The following is a 12,680-nucleotide window of genomic DNA, read 5'->3' as shown; positions in this document are numbered from 1 at the left end:
GGCCAGGGGCAAACACTCGCACTGATTGAAAGAGTAAATAGAAGCCGGGGGCCCGCGCTCCCCTCCACTGCCACAATGGGCGCCGTGGGGCGTCGCCCGCCGTACCACGCCCTGAAAGCGCGCGCACGAGCCTCCCCTTCCCCTCGTCCTTCGCCCCGCGCCCTGCTCCACCCGCCCCCCGCACGCGCGCCCCGCGAGCCGCGAACGCGCGTCCGACCGCCTCTATACCACAACTCGGAAAGATAAAAACATGGAATAATCATAAGTGTGTTAGCTGGAATGTGTGCTTGTGTAAAGCTTGAATATTGTTCGCGGGAAATGTATTTAAAATATGAAAATGCGTGGAGCGGAGCTCTATATCTAAAATGATGGGTTTAAGATAGAGACGATATCGATACCGACGCGATTGTGTGATATGGTAATGCGTATCGTTATTCAGAAAGCTTATAGGTTTTGTTAGGAAATATTGATGGTTATAAAACAATTTATTAATGTACTAATAATAATTTGTACCGCAGTAAGTAGATATGTAATAAATAATAAAAAGTGAGAAATGTAGAGTCTGAACAAAAATTTGAACATAAAATATTAAAATATAAGCCTAGCTCTCGAATTTTAGTTTTAATTAATAATATCTACTTAATAATTAACAATCTTCAAAAATCTCGACACTTTATTGTGTGTATTGTTTCTTTTGTTTTTCAATGCAATTGCAATTAAGGGTGTTAGACTTTGGCCCCTCATTATCAACTGTAAACAAATTAGTAGAGAGATGGGTCAGATAAAAGTCCTTTTGTTAATGATTTTGTTTTTTATTATAAACAAGCATTTTGTTTTTTATTATTTTGGATATAACTATAATATAAAGTATTTCTCTTGAGTTTTAGGCCATTTTTTCCGTTGCCAATCGTTTGATTATTTCTCTGTCTCTAGGTCTAGATAGAGCTATAAAGAAAATGTGTCGAAATTAAAAATGTATTTGCAATGAAACTTTAGGAAACTCTTGGATGTAATTATTATTGTGTTTGATACAGACAGTGGGATTCTGTTTCAAATCAAGATAATAATAAAAAAAACTTGAATAAAATAAAACTGAATAGTTTATTAAACAGGTATGAAAAGATAATATTTCTTAGTTAGTAACAAAATATTGGCGTGTAGGTAATAATTATTTATTTATTCATGTTAATTATAACAAATGATATATTATGTATATCATCCATCAAGTCTATAACATAAATAAAATACCCTGTTTTTTTATTAAATTACCAACTAAAACGTAAAAAGCCTGTGAGGTTGTAAAATTTTTTGTAGCGAAGTGACAGGTACATTGTAAAATCTAGAACACAATCCTAAAAAATGTAAAAAATCCTAGATACTATTATCTAAATAATAATATCATGATTGTATCTATTGATTTTATATGAATTAAGTTATTATAAGAAGTAAGAAGCATATGGACGGTTGTGGTTTATACATTTAGTATGTGCCTAAACACAAATTTGAAGCGACGGGAATGTAAACGAATTTTCGTTGAAATAATTTTTAACCGACTTCAAAAAAGGAGGAGGTTATCAATTCGGCCGGTATTTTTTATAAATAAGTAGGTACCTATATAGATAGGTTGGTAAATAGATATCGAGGTAAAGCGGAAATATTTTCTAATAGTACTCTAGTAGGTAGTAGTATATTTTGCTCTACATAAGCGATATTTATATTAGGTTTTCTCTACGTAAGAGATAGGTATACTTTATATGGATAGAAAGTCTTTTTTCAAATGATATTATCATAAAACTCACCAAATAAATAGGTTACAGGTACCTAGATACTAAATAGATAGAGCTTCTTTTATAATTTATTTTTTTAGTCTGAACTGTTTATCGACTTTAAATAATAAATAACAAGGTAGGTAAATAGATATCGATGTAAAGCTGAAAGATTTTTTTACTAATAGATAATAGGTATATTATTATTTAGCTCTACGTATGAGATGTTTATATTATTAGGTTGGCTCTACATATGAGATATTTTTTATTTAATTTATAATCATGCCCACGAGTCTATAGTGAGTCATCTTGGCTGAAATTATACTTAATTATAGATATTATATTAATTTTTGTATCAATGAGAACTGTATACGATTTACTTTACTTTGATTAAATCATACCGGTAAAAATACACAAATTTTGAATAGGTACTGCAGTATGTAAATTAGCAGGTATCTTAGTAGGTATGTATTGGGTAGGTCGGTATATAAAATGAGCATAATATTATATTGTGTTATAAGAAGATACTCATATACCTACAAGAAAATATTATATTACAAGTATGTTGAAATAACGGGCGGATGAGGGTAATTTGTTGTATTCCACTTTGTCTTTCTTTGTAATTATTTTATTTTCTTTGGAGGACGGAGATAAAAATAAATCTTCAATATTATACCTTTCTGATTTGAAATCTTGCGATTCTGGTCAAATATTGTAGAAAACAAATGATGTGTTTAGTATTGGAAAGTAACACAAAAGCTCAGTTTTCGGTAGCTAGAAAATGAACAAATACATTTCTAATATTGTTGTTTTATTGTTACCTGCTTATCTAATATATTTCCCATTTTTATCACATCGTCTTCTTTCTTTCTTTACTCCTAGAATAGAATATTATATCATTAACGTAAAAATGTGTACCTATTTCTGCACTAATAATCTAGCAAATAAAATACCTGAGTCAATTATATTAATTATGCCTTTATTTGATTCTTTAAAAGGAAAATAAAGAATTATATACCTATATTATTCAATCACAGAGATAGGTTTTTTGATAATCTACATCTATAGTAGATAAAACTTAATTATACGGGTTCGAACCCCGCCACACTATATTTCTTGGTTCTTGGTTCTAACAAAGACATAATGTCTTTGTTCTAAACAAATTGTAACAATTGCTTACGCCGTATATTTTCAGTATAAATGCTTCAAGTACAAGAGACAACAAAATATGTTCCCTAAACATAATATCGATTGTGGTTCCAAGTGGAAGCGACCTGCAACCCGACACCGGATCGAAGCTAATGGTTGTGCCGTGTACTCGCTCGTAATACGAGCTGTATTGGCCGTATGTGGAAATTTATTCTGCTTTCAATTATATGCAGCTATGTGAGGGAGTGGCTGAGTGTATTGTATGTAGGATATTCACTAGGTACCTACTAAGTAGGTATTGCTTATGTAGGCGCTTTTTTACGAGTGTCTTTCTAATAGATGCATATAGAATCGTAATCTATTTTACCTAAGTTATTTGGATTTTGGTCTAGATGTTAGACAATATAAAAAAAACATAAAGTATCTACTTACTTTGGATGACGTAGATACCTTGGATTTTATGAACATGAACAAAAATAATTAATTTATATATTGAAATTTTATGCGTAAACATTTTAGGTAGCTTTTTTATATCTACGCCCCTACGTTAAATTTTATTTTAGTTTATTGCCTCTCAAAAGGGAGTGAGCAGTAATATAATGTGGAAAATCCTAATCCTATACTAGCTGGCTAGATTAAAAATTGCTAAATGTAGCCTTTAATATTCTGGGAGTAGGTACTTACACAGAACGATCAACTTTCTCCTTATTATAACGTTTAAACTGGAGTTTTATACTGGTATTTCATTTACCTACGGTTTATTACAAAGTAAAATTATAAATATAGTAATTTTGCTATTGTTTCAAAAGCTAATGAATAATATTTTACCAATAAACTGAAATTGTTTATAATTTTTCTTACAACGTGTAAGTAGAGCAATATTTTAAATACCAAAGTTTGTATGAGCCGATATTTGGTGTCACCATAACGACTGAAAAAATCTAGATAAAGCTTGGTACAGAAATATCATTCCTGAAATTTACAACAATACGCCACTCGAGTTAAGCCGCCTGCTGAATCTGTAAACAAATAAATTGAACACAACAAATTCAACTCAACAACAAAGTTAATCCATCTTAGAACAATAAACATAATATTATAAGTGTCTAATTATATAATTAATGAACTTTAGTCCAGCGCTAATATGTCTGTTTGTTAGTGATTATGAGGGCAAGTAATTAGCATTGTTTGCTGGCGCTCGAAGACATCCCGGTTCCCGGCCGGCTGACTCGCTGTTTGTCCAATTAAATGTTTTGTTTATTTCTGATAAATCATACTGACTAGTGACTAAATACTTGTAAACAGGTCCATGGAACATAACTGGATTTCGATTGGTATTTTGTCTTTGCAACGTTTGAAAAACGAATGTTTTGATTTACCTTCTTAGACCAGAAATTCTCTATCATAATATGTATTATAATTATATAATATTTTATAATAGTATCTCGATAGATATCATTGCAAAAATAAATAATAATCTGTTTGTTGAAAGGATCGTAAGGAATCTTTTAAATAATTTAACACTGTCCACTAGAGATCTCAGTAGGCTAACCTAACTATAAGCTTACCGATCCGGATATAATTTGGGATAAACATAGTTCCATTAAGAATTTTGAATCCGTCTCTTTTCACACCTTTGAAAAATTAGCCTGCATACATTCGATTAAAACCCACATATGTAACATATTAGGATTATACAAAGAACTTTCACACAGCGATGCAAAAACAATGCTTTGGAACCACATCAAAAGGCAGGTAGGTACCTACATAAGTTAATTGTGGGTTTAAGCCTTAAACACTATCAACATTAACACGTTAACACCTGAACAAAAGAGGATGGTTTAAGATAACAAAACGTCTCCGACACAACAAAACACAACAAATTGCATTAAGAATAAGTAGATAAGGAGGCTCAGGTAAGCCGAAATATGCCGATAGCCTCACGTAAAATCACAATAATAATACGCATTCATTCATGGATTGACTTTCTTTGTCATACAAAGATTGAGCTAAAAATGACGTGAGAAATTTTGGATGGAATCATGACTGATTGGATGAAGAAGAATATAACTAAATGAAGCAACGCATACTTTGCTAAGAAAGGCTTTAGGAAGGACGTGCAGAATCATATTTCACGATAATTTTAATAAAATTCAAATGTTTTATGTAGGCGTCTTCAGCTTACCTACTATGGAAAATAAATCAACTGCTTTTTTCCAATTTACCATATAGGTACAGTATTTATGCTTAGCTGCGTTATGTATTACATTTTATAAAAAATTTGATATGTAGAGCATGTACGTAAAATCGTTAATTCAAAAGGATCTATAGCTAGGTACATAGGTACTGCGTTTTTAGTATATTTTTTCCGAACCGAAGTAGAAAGTAGGTATATTTTTTCTCCATATCCTATAGTCTGTCTTGTCTCCTTAGGATGGCCAAAATCTATCTGCATAGCAAAACAAGTCAAACTGCAATAGGGAAAAATATGAAAAACTTTAAACTTTTATATATTTATAGGGAAATGGGAAAAAAGGCTATGTTATGACTTTCTCTCAAAATGATGTTAATATTTTTTGCTTAAGTACTAAGAATTTATTATTCATAAAACACTCTTAAATAAAAAGCTCAAAGCTATGTTTAAGTACTATTTCTTAAAACCAAATTGCCTAAAAATGTAAAAAAAGTATTTCACTAGTAGATTATATAATTTCCACGCAGGGTCATTATACAATCATAGATATTAAAAAACATATCTAAGTAGAATTCTGATTGGTGATCAAGACACGACAAACCTGAACCTGATTCTTCCTTTTTAACATTTTTTATGTAGGTATATTGACTATTTGTTCCAAACTAAATATCATACAAAAAAATAAACCATTGGAATATAATTTGTAGTAAAAGTCGCGAGAACCTCACAATTTTAACCTGTAACTTGGTTTAATTCCTCGCTAAAAAGCTGACGGGTTTTCCTACCGCCGTGGGTGGTCCCCATCATGCCACTTAGCATGTCATACAAAAAACATTACAAAAAATATGAAAATATCACACTATACGCCTGTACCTTACGTGGACATACCTCTGCCTTGGAGTACCTTATGAACTACATATTTTCTTGTAAAAATATCTACTAATAATATTACAATTTACTTAGATATTTTGTTCAAACTCTCGTGTTACTAAAGACTAAACACTGAAATTGTACATACACAACTAGTTAAAAGTTACTTATAGTTGAAATAATTCCAATGATGCTTTAAGTAGTAAGAGAAAATATCGTCAAACAATAAAAAGAAGAAATTGACAACTCTGAAACATTTTTTGTTTCTTAGTGCCCTTACGCACTAGCGGTTAACTGCGGGGGCGGTTAGCCGCTTTTCCATTTTAATATGAAACCGCTTATGATTGTACGCACTAATCATAAAAGCGGTTGCATATTTTTACCAGGCACCTATGAAAATTATTTTAAACAAAAGCCTCGTGGGGCCGTTACTGAAATAAAAATACTGAAACATACCATATTCCGATAGGTAAAATAATTGAATTAAATTACTAAGATACCCATACCATATTTTAAAATAATCACATCCATACTAATCCAACGTGCTAATGTTTTCCTAAATCAGGTAGGATGCGCCGGCGCACAGGTACGTATGAAAGCTCTCCCTCACTCGAGCTGTTTCCTTAACTTTTTCAGACGATAATGAAATACCATTTCTAATGTAATACGTGACCGATGTGTGAAAAAATATTTTATTTATTTTTATAAGTAACGCAAACGTTTTGGTTTTGGATTGTATAGATGAGCTTGACGTGCAATAATAATATTTTGGGTCAAATAGATCCCGAAAAATATTAGTTTAATAATTGGACGTACTTTGTAAGTAACACAACCTGCTTTAATAATCTACTAAATTTGATTAAAAAATTCGATGAAATTATTTTTTCGTATAGTAAGTGAGCAATAACCATCTCTACATTTTTTTAAACATAGGTATATCAGAAAAGAAAAAATAAATATTACACTATTTCAATCGATTGCTAAAAACCTAATCATCGAATCATAAAAGTACAATTTGAACTTAGTCTTCCGAGGCATTGTCCCACGCAACCCTCTATATTGATAATGGAACAAACCGCGTGTGCGCACTTAAAAAACAATTAAAGTTATGCCCAGAACTAAAATCGAGGCTGGGGTTACATGGCGGACCTTTTGTGTTGAATTTTAATAATTTGGTTTCGTTTCGTTCGTATTAATTGTAACTATAAAAGTCTAGAAATTAGCTTATAACACATAACACTGGATAGGATCTTGATATTGTTTGTATTGTTTCAAAATTCACTGTTCAAAAGATTTTACGAACTCTTTTTTGGTTTGTTAACAATCGATTACTTAGATTTAGAAGTTTGTCTTTTCATAAGGGTACCTATTTGAAAAGCTTTATAAATGAATATAGAATATATACAGCTTATAATAACTTTTGGAAATACCACTATTCGAATGATATGAATACGAAATTTCAAAAGAATTATAAACGCTGATAAAATTAGTAGGTATCTCATCACATAATCTGTACAAAACAACAAAATTCCTCAAAAACTCCTGACTTGAGACAACACCAGCATTTCTAGCATTTTTAACATTTAAACTTTTACCCTCTTTACGAATTAAACGCCAATTACCAATTTAGCGTCATATAAACCAAGCATATTCCACGACACGCAAAAATGGTGTATGTTCCAAATAATCCCTAACAAGTGGCCGCCTCGAGGGATTCCTGGGAACTTTATTATGCCTAATGCCCTCGTATTGGTGGCTTAAGTTTGTATCGTAAGAGCACAGATTGGAATATTTAGCAGTCGTAATGCGGAATTAATTTGCGGCGCGGGGATGTAATCCACTGGTCTGTGGTTTATCAGAACGGATTAGGATTTTATGGTACTTGTTTTAGCATAATGTTATGGGAAATGCTGGGTACTGGGTTAGTGAGGTGAGGATTCTATAGTTAAGTATAAATAATGTGGAAATTGGATTCCGTGATTTGTTCTACATTCGTTTTCCTTTACTTAAATATGAATTAGGTATGCTTTTTCATAACGAAGGAGACGAAAGGTATAAAGCTTCGCTAATAAACCATTTTGTTTTTTATTTTCGTTACTCACGTCGGGAATCATAATGTCCTAGATACTTAGATTGTGGCTGTCAATTTCGTGAACTAAGCAAAGCATTTAAATACTTACGACAATCTATCCGGAACGTGCTTCTCTGTGGATGTTAAAAATTTAGTCAATAAGGATATGATTTTGAAAATAAAACCAAAAATTTACCTTACTTGTCTTGTTATTTTCACACTTATTACTTACTTGTCTTGTTATTTTCATACACCACACATTAGCTTAATTTAATAACATGGCTAGGCTCTTAATTACACTTCTGATTAAGCTTTTTGCGACATATAAAAAGTAACCAATCTCTCCACATCAAATCTAACTCTTTATTTACGAACATTTTAATGCTTCGCAAAATAAAAGTTAAGTAGCTGAAACGCTGTAATGCGGGGGTGGATGCATCTAATTAACGGCGGGGTGTCCGCGGGGGTGCAGCTAGGGGAGGAGGGGGTGCACAAGTACACGGTAGCCATGGCGGGCGTTAAGTGGCTCTTGCAGTAAAACCATCATAAACTCGCATCTTACTATGGTTACAGTCGTGTGGAAAAGCTGGAAAATATATTATAAATGATCGCTTTTTGAGGGGTGTTGTGTTGGGGTCTGAAAATGATACATTGTTTAAACTTTCTTATAGGAAAGATGAAGAAGCGATTAAATACATTCATTGATGATAGAATACTCAAAACGTCGTTAAAAATGTATGGTACGTTTTTAATTTTGCATATATGAACTTACACAAAATATAACATAATATAGGTAATACACTAAACATATTATTAACTAATTATAAGTACCTACCATAACCAGGTACATGCTATTTTAATAAACATATTTTACGTCCCATAATAGGTATTTTTTAGATTTTAATAACTTTTGATTGCGACTGTACAGGACCACCCGAGCTCAAGTAGGATTCTTCAACTATTGACTAGTTTTGTGCTTCGGCCACTTCTATCATTCTATGAAAAATGACAAAAAACTCTTTAATTAATATACCTAGGTACTACCGGTATTTAATTAGGTAACTTGATATAAAGTAATTGTACCAACAGCAACAAGTAAGATTAAATGTGTAAAACGATTGCAGTACTTAACTTTATAATATATTTACCTTACCTGTACCTATTTGTGAAATAAAAAATTTAATTTAGTTTTTTAGTGAAGTCTTATTTTTTTCTATATTGATAGTTCCATTTTTTTTTTTTTTTCCTGACTTCGTTATTTATTTCAATAATTAGCATGAAATTTTCATAATGTTTCGTTATCTCGACTTCCTACTTAATGAATTAAAGAAATGTCTCTACATAGAATACAGAGACGAATACCAGAATTTTACGCATAAAATGTTAAGAAATAAACGATTGATTATTTGGCAAAAGGCTATATATAACAATTATTTATATTCAAATATTTCTAGTTTCTATAGACAAAAAACTGTAATTAAATTGTTTTTTTGTGCAAATGTCAGTTGCATTTCATAATAAAATTCAAACATATTTTACTTCAAATCAACTCAACTCCTATATTGAAACATTAATTTATTATTAATAATTCTATTAGATTTTTATGAGGGTACTGTAACAGTCTCTACAAAAAGCGAAAATAATTCTAAATCACCTTCACATTGCAATTTTAGGGTTCCGCAAAGGGTAAAACAGTACTATTAAGTACCTTATCTTACTGGTCATAATTAGCTCTTTCTATGGCAACCCCGTCTAAGAAATGTTTAAAAATATTTATTTAGACAATTAAACAGGGGCAAATCAAACACGTCGTGTGTGGTCTGGCAGTGGACTGAGGTGGGATCACGTAGCTTTGTGAATTTCGTATAGATTTGTTATTTTAACTTTTTATAGGTTAATATTTGGTGAAGTGGAGCACCCTCTTGAATAATTATATCAGAGGGTTTAAATCTTGTTTTATTTTTATGTTTTGAAGATATGCGATTTGGTGGTAAAGGAAATGTAGTTTCTGCTGCCTGGAGATCATAATATTAGTAGTTAGGTACTCATCATGTATATGAGTATCATTTTTATCAGTTGACAGTGAATTGTATCGTTTTGCTTGTAGATTTGTGTAAAATATCCAAATAAATATGGACACTCGATGCTAAACTAAATAAAATATAGTTACCTTCTAGAATTTAATTGAAGGATTAAACTCAATTTTTTTTTGCAATAGGTAAGTATCTAAGTTGTAACATGGACCAATATGTTGTAATAATATTCCTTTAATTACATCAAGAAAGTTTTACATATAGCAACCGTGATTTTTTGTTAGAAATAAACTTTGTTTCGAGCCTAAATAAAAGAAAAAAGAAAATCAGAATGAATAAAAACATCTCATAAACAGCACAAAGGCGATCAAACATTCGTTTCTTCAAATTAATTCATCATAATCATAATTAATTAAATTGAATCCAAATAAAAAATACAAAAACGCGTGTCGATACCGTGCACCCACTCTGGTCACGGCTGACCGGGCCCAAATGATCACGCGCCTTTTCAAAATAACCCTAGTTACTCCTTATTACAAGGCCATAAGGTTCAAAATAAGTTTCGGGAAATAGTTTCAATATCAAGGAACAATACCGTCGCGAATGTATAACCAAAGGGTCACACGCTGTATAATTGAACTGCGATTTATTTATATTGGGGACTTAGATAATGAACTAGTGATTAAACTGGAGAATCTGTTTTAACAAGTTTCCCATGGATTGAGGAATGGAATTCGTTTTTGCGTATGTAGAGTACTTTTTAATTTGTGTACTTTTGTCTTGTATTGCTGTTTAAAGAAAGGATGAATAGAAAATAATGTAATATTCATAATTAAAATGGGAGATGGTTTATTGATGTACTAATTTAAAGATATTTTGTTAGGATTATTACATGTAACTGTTTTATAGCGACAATTAAAGTTTAGTGCAGAAAAGCTTAAGTTCGAAAATGGTAGAGCAAGACATAACTACATCATAATAAATTAAAGGATAAGTGAGCAAAGGCTGTGCTTTCCATACTTAAATGAAGATCAATCAATGACAATAGAACAATATGAGATAATACCTAGATAATACCAATACGATAAATATTAACGAGATTTTATTATTTCAAAATAAGATACCGTTTTAGTTACAGACACATTTAATATTTGTTTGATTTATATGAATTGATGCATTTGAACATGACATTCATCAGTACTTACTGATACATTACTTACATATGTACATACATTACTTTTGACATTACTTAACGTTGACTTCATGTAATCAAAAATAGGATTTGTGAAAACGTTGCATTAACCAATTGTCCGTTACAAATTCGTACAGTTCGCCACCTGGCAACACTGCATTAGACGCATTAAACTCATCCCTTTCCCTACCTGGACCCTCCCTGCTCCCACGCAACCCTCACGCATTAAAATAATACTTGTAAAAATATAATTATAATCATATACGCGCGTCTCGACTTCCGCTGGTGATCAGCATTTTTTATTAGGAGGGTAGGGCTGTCATTTTGACGTGCGCTTTTTAGTGTTGCAAGTATTAATATATAATTTGTCGGGATGCGTTCTGTGATAAGCGCTTTAGGGCTGTTTGATTGATTAAAATATAAGCGTGCACAGTTTGATAGGTGGTGTTTAAGTTCGTTTAAAGGATAATGACATCATAATGTTTCGTGGTTGATTAAACTTGCGAGTATGGGATATGGGGATGTATTTAGATATTATAATAAGAGTAATTCGTTTTAATACAATTATGGAAAAGTTTACCTTATTTTTGAATTGTATTAATATCTACTAAATAACCAGAAGTTTTGTAGAGTCATCAAACGACCGAATCATATGTTTTGGCTTGTTTCACATGTTCATTGTTCATACAAAAAAAGAATTTTTGTTACTTTGATAAGTTATTTTGTACTGTTTTAACTAGTAACATAGGTACTTTTATACTTTTGATTTACTTATTAACCTTTTTAAATAATTATAATTATAGTCACATAGCATGTTACCAACCTTGCTACAATTATCCGATCTCACAAAATTATTATCCATCGATTACATTGATTTATTCAAATCGTCTTATTTACTGGAACAATTATATAATTTGTACTTATATCTAGTGCATAACGTAACTATCGTATAGTGGCCAGCCCTCAGTCCGACCGCTTTACGCAGGTAGAGCTTAATCAAATTACACAAATTGCAACATACAATATTCATTAGGTTAGGGATGGATGTTATATCGATGTTTTATAAAAATACGTTCATTCGACGAAGTTATGTAGTAAGATTCTCTTGAAATAGGTACAGGTAATTCATATTTATTTTAGGTAACTAAGTAAGTCTTATTTTAATAAAAATAAATAAAATGCAATAAATAGGTATCGTAGGTTACCAGTGATAACCGTTTTTCTTGATAGCTTGCGTTTCTAGTGTTGCACTACCTATGCATATTTATCTGATTATGTGATGTGATTATGCACTTAGGTACATTTGCTTACAGACTAGACTTGAGAGAAGTTTGGTAAGAGTAATAATTATCGTAGATGGAAGATGAGTAAGAATTCTCTTGTTTTATTAACATTTTAATTAATT

This window comes from Colias croceus, chromosome 18, assembly GCF_905220415.1.
Source record: "Colias croceus chromosome 18, ilColCroc2.1".
NCBI lineage: Eukaryota > Metazoa > Arthropoda > Insecta > Lepidoptera > Pieridae > Colias > Colias croceus.
This window is presented reverse-complemented; position numbering follows the sequence as displayed.